Below are 5776 nucleotides of genomic sequence, written 5' to 3' on the forward strand. Positions count from 1 at the left end.
TCTGTTATCTCGGGTAGATCTTGATGATCAGGGGACCCGGAGGATTTGTTTTCATTCGCCTCCCCCTGCTCACAGTCCCGCTGCTCTTCCTCTCTCCCTGTAACGACGTCAAAGCTGTTGGAGGAGACACCCTCCTCTTGGGCTTCGTGAGTCTCAGCACCCAAACCCCTGCCTTGGGCCGCATAGGCCTTATGAAATAAACACTCTGCTGGATCTTGTTGCCTGATATTTGTCACTGGGCTTTGCCCATCATATGGATCCAAGTCTATTGCAGTGGGCTGAGCCCGAAAGTCTTTTACCAAGTCACAGGTCCACTGTCCCTTAAGGGAGAACCGATATCCACGTGTGCACCTGTTATTACCCCCTGCTCGACACGCGCATCCTCTAGATCACCTCTTCTAGGGTTTGTTGTTCCTCCCTCTTCTCAACCTCTAAAATTAAAATCTTGTATTAAGCCGCCGCCGTTTAAAAACCAAACTTGTACTCCCTGCCCAGTTTAAATTTTGGTGCTCCGGTGGCTCCAGATCAATGAAATTAACCCTTAACGATGGTACCGTCGCTCTCCACCATCACAGATCTGGGCATATCTTTGGAAGCCCATTTTGTATCCACCTCCAAATTTGAAATACAGGGCCCTCCCTTGATGAGAGACAATGCAAATAACTCTCTTTGCCCTCGGAATGTCTTTCCTCAAACTCTCAAAGGTTTTATGATTCCACAAATTCGAATGCAGACCACAAACCGCCACGTATTTGGTGATTGACTCAGTTCCACCTCGAACCATATCAGCGAAAGTCACTTCCTTTGTAACTTGGGTTAAAGCCAGATTTTGATCCATCCCTCTATCCTGTTCTCCTCCTCTGCAAGAAGGCCCTACAGTTGTTTTGGCCAGTCCCACAGCAAAAGATGCCCATCCAGACCTCTCTCTCCCTTCTGGCAACAAGATGCTTTGCTTTACCTACCTGGAAATAAGCCGAAATCAGCACATACTTTCCAGCCTTGTGTTCTTGAACCATGATCCTCTGTCAAAACCCGACTCCCCTAAAGCCCTGAAAACCTGGACAATCCACACTGCTTCATCCAGCTTAAAAACGCCACTTGTTTTCCATTTTCTCCCTATCTCTGAGATTTTGAATGAGTTGGGCCTCACCAGTCTCAAATGCAAACCTCTTTGAATCAATGTTGATGGTGGTCATAATGATCTTCAGACTTTTAGTACCATCTTTATCATTGCAGAATTTATGTTTAGAAATCCAAAAATGATTCTAAACATAAATACTTTTTCTTGCTTTTGGAAGGTATAGCACCAAATTTTTTTGATGTAGGTAGATAATTGGAATACCACAATATATGTGTTATAATGGAATTGACAAGAATCCTTACCTCCAACAGCTAATCCTGTGACGCAGGCCCTCAACAAGACCTGTTTTGACGCAGGCCCCTGTAGAGTGAAGCTACCCCTCCATGGAGGTATCATGGAAAAGTGGAATATGATGTGGTATAATCAGCAAAAGATCCGTCTAAGGGTAGTCCCATGCTCTCTTGCCTAAATTATAAACGGTTACCTCCATAGCAATCCTCTTTTCTAGTCTTTGTTTGGTAAAAGCGCAGTTTTCTATAATTTGCAGATATAATTGTTTATTGCCTCGAAATAAAAACATAAAGAAACAAAAATCACAAACTTCCGAATACATTGGCTTCACTTGGTATCCTTAAATTTAGCAATTATTATTTTTAATAAATAAAAATAGCAAAAACCTAAAATGATTTTAGGGGCTTCAGTACTCTTGTCAAGTCAACCAAAATCACATTGAAGGAGTTGCATATTCTCTCAACTTTTTGAGTTTTACAAGAGACAAAACTTTGATTTCATTTGCATCACCCCTAAAAGAAAGATAAATTGATGGTCGTCTACCTCTAAGATAACCAAAGCCCATGAATCACATTACTTTCGAATTTTCATTCCAACAATAAACTTTTCCTAAATTTGTAGTGATACCAAGTGGGGTTGTGCTGTCCATCATAGTTACTATTACTTACAATTCTTGGATATTGTGTGACATGCATTTAACATACTGAGCTATGCGTTAGTGGTCAAGGTTTGAACAATGTATAGTAGTGATGAACGGTAAAAACTAGCACGGAGTCTCTATTATACTTTCTGCTTGGTGTTAGAGTCTAGACGCGTGAAAGGAAAATTCTTTTATGGAGACTGTCACTTAAAATGTCCCTAATCCATGTTAAGACGAACCAGATTTGCATTTTCGTAAAGGTGGTTTTAAATAATATACTACAGGAACCTGCAAGTTTGAGTAAGGAATAAACATAAGAGTCTAATAAGTAATAAGTCGGTCCTAGCCATATTGACATGTACCAAAGGCATGCTAGAGGAACAGAAAAATTGCCCATGTTTGGATGCATGTAGAAGAGTGTTTAAGGTAGCGACATGCCTAAGAGCTAAGGCAGGGACATGTGCTGCAACTATTTACAATAGAATGATATGAGATGCAGTGCCATAGGCATGAATAGTGTAAGTCCATAATATTTTTCAGAACTGCCTTGAGGTGGTAAGGTGGTCTTATAAACTTATGGGGAGTGCGGTTGGGCAATTACAACTAGATGCGCTTTAGACCAAAGCATCTTGATTCTGCATGTCGCATGTATAGAACTTCACATACTAAAAACCGGTATATTTATAGACCAACAAAAACTAAAGAGTGATAGGATGAACCTATCTATTTAAGTTCCTTAATCTAACATAGAGGTACAAATGACAGATTATGTATAGTTTGTATAATTTCTAGAGGGAAGGACATAATGAGAACAATGTGCAAAGTTGAAAAGTAATGCCAATTAGTGATAACATGATGCATAGCTCCTACTGATAATTACCAAAATATAAAGGATACCTAGCTCATCTTTGCCAAGCCCCTTCCCTTTCCAACCCATTTTCTGTAGAAGCCTGAACCCTATGTTGGAGGACGTAAGCTGTGTGTCCTATGTTGCTTGCTCCACATTATCTAGATCAAGATTCTCTGTTGGCTTGTGGCTAATTGGCAAGCGAAAATCATCTCCTAGATCATCATATTCCTGCATCAAAATATTAAGTATTTCTAGAAATAATTCTGGTTAATTTCTTTTTGTCTCTTCTAGAATTGTAAGCTTATTTTTTAAAAAAAGAAAAAGAAAAAGAAACGTTAAATGGCGCAACAGCGAGGACATGCATACAGTTTAAAGGTTTCAAACCAGCAAAAAGGATTGGCAAATATAATATGATTTGAGCTAGGCAGCTAGCAAATAGTGATAAAAGATGTAGAGAATTTAGCGTCAATAGTATTTAGAATGTTGTATTATGATGCCAATCAGTCAATACTGATTAGTTGGAATATTGGTGTTGTTTGTATCACTGCAAATTTGGTGTTGTTTGTATTATGTGTTGATACTGTATTTGTGTTGCAAAATATCTGAAAAGAGAATTCACTTTTGTGCAGTTAGTTATGAATTAAGACAGCCCTTGGAGTGTGTTTGTAAAGACCTCCAAAAGTCCAGCTTCACAGCACATTTGGCATTTGTATTATGTATGAGTACGGTATGTGTGTTGAATATGCGAAATATCTGAATGTGTCATTACTTCTTGCAATTATTTATTTTTTATTAGTTGTAAGCTAAGCAGGTTTCTAGTTTTACCTCATCCAAGCCTTGCACTTCGAAACTGCATAGAGTTGGAATCAAACCTTGCATTTATTGGTGACTGGTGACAAAGATGGCCTTGTAAATGCACAAAAGTTGTATGAAGCTGTACTTACGAACTATAGCCAGGACGTGGGATTGTGGCGAGATTATTACTCCTTGGAGAACAAGGTAGCATTCTTCCCTAAGTTCCATGTGTAATAGTGGTATCATGATAGTATGATAGGAACAACTATACATCATTATCCATCCTTCAAACCCATACCAAATGCAATGCTTTTGGCATTACTTAACAGATTGGAACATCATAAACATTAGGATTGGAACATCATAAACATCAGGATAGTATGATAGAACAACTATACATCATTATCCATCCTTCAAACCCATACCAAATGCAATGCTTTTGGCATTACTTAACAAATTGGCTTCATCCTTAAAAGATGAAAGGAGAAATTATAGTCAGCAACAATAAGAGAAAAGATCTATCGCAAGAGTTGCACCAAAAAGGCTTCACACCATTCCCTAGAAATATTAAGAATGTTGAAGTGGTACTTACCAGGGTAACTGAAGATGGAAAGGAAACTGAAGACAACTTAGTGGTAGGCTGGACACTAGGAACATAGGAGGTTATTAAAGTGATCATGAGTATCTATTGTGATTGGCACTTGGCAGAGGAGGTTATTAAAGTGATCATGAGTATCTTTTGTGATTGGCACTTGGCACATTGATAGTGGAGAAGGTTCAGGAGCTAATTGCCAGTAAGAATAGACTGGGTAAATATTTTGAGCAATTGAAAAGAAGGATCTCCAAAGTACTTGTGGTTGAAATTTCTAGATTCACTCGAGACATACTTGATGTATGAATAGTTCAAATTCCTTTTTTTTTTACCCCCCCCCCCCCCCAAAACACCCAAACCTAAAGTTTGTTGTCTAATTGTTTTGTAATTCTCCAGATCAAGCTAAGGGTGATGCAGAAGGAGAGTTGTAAGTGAGCAGTTAAAAGGCGACGTGAAGAATGAAAGTGGTATGAAGGGCTTCAAAAAAACCAACGCAGAATCCAACAAAGTACATTTCAATGAAGATCAACCATTTCTGTTACTGAAATTGGAGCAAATTCTGTTAATTAGCTCTACAACTGAAACAGGTTTAATGCTCAGCTAAGCAACAACTTATTCTACGATGGTTATCAATATTAACGTGTTTAACATTAGACTAAGTGTGTTGTTAACTTGGGGAATGTTTTCCTCTTGATACTTTTCCAGATTAGTCGGTAGGTATTGTCATCTTAATATTGTCAGCTTTCTTAATGTTCTCTTGCTAATTGTGAGCTATATATTAAACTTATATCTGGCTTTGTGTTATTCTTACTTTCCACAGCCATGGAAACTGAAGAGACCATCCAGAAGAGACAATGGTAGAGAAAGCAGGTGAAGATAATGAATTTGTAGCCAGCCCAAAAGGAGAATAGGAGATAAGAAACCTGCTGCAACTGCTAAAACAGCTAAGCCTACAGCACCTAGAAGGAATAGAGGTCAAACACGTTTAAAGCCAAAGTTAATAACTGATGTACTGAAACCACGGAGGGCCAACTGTCGAGCGGGAAAGTATGTATTGAGTGAAAGTGAATCTGAGGACACTACGGATAATTCTTAGTATGATGTCATAGAGGTAGATGCTAATGAAGATTAAAGATGACCCATTTTACTATCACACTATGGAAAGGGTTGTTTCCTTCTGATTGTTAGATGCGTTTGTTCTCATTAGTGTTATTGTACTGTTAAAATCGTTATTTTTTGTTTAGTTGATCAAATTGTATAACAAATCGCTTTTTCCCCTGAATCTTCAACCTTGGGGTTTATTTTTTCAGCTTCTTGTTTTTTGTGGTTTTGTTGTATTCAAGAACGTATTTTAAAGGTTTCTGAAGCATTGAAACTATACAATTTCTTAAAATGTAGCATGGGTTTAACTACAATGGGTCTTTATCATTCCAATGCATTCATCATGAGTATGAACACAGAATTTTAGTCTCTATAGGACCACAATCTCACAGAACACAGTATTTTGGCACGTTTTATGTCGACCTA

General features: G+C 38.3%; 1 long non-coding RNA gene across 3 annotated transcripts; it reads left to right on the top strand.

Moving 5' to 3' along the window:
• Positions 1–645: 645 nt before the first annotated feature.
• Positions 646–5540, top strand: LOC147495185 (uncharacterized). 3 transcript variants are annotated; one of them, XR_015197335.1, is made up of 5 exons: positions 646–1526; positions 3492–3589; positions 3674–3861; positions 4646–4836; positions 5070–5540. It is a non-coding gene; the product is annotated as an uncharacterized LOC147495185 (long non-coding RNA). The 3 variants fall into 3 exon arrangements; XR_015197334.1 differs by having other exon boundaries at positions 646–3589; positions 4646–4962; XR_015197336.1 differs by having other exon boundaries at positions 646–3589.
• The last annotated feature ends 236 nt before the right edge of the window (positions 5541–5776 follow it).

The sequence above is a fragment of the Coptis chinensis genome, chromosome 6 (genome assembly GCF_015680905.1).
Source record: "Coptis chinensis isolate HL-2020 chromosome 6, ASM1568090v1, whole genome shotgun sequence".
In the NCBI taxonomy this organism is placed as follows: domain Eukaryota; kingdom Viridiplantae; phylum Streptophyta; class Magnoliopsida; order Ranunculales; family Ranunculaceae; genus Coptis; species Coptis chinensis.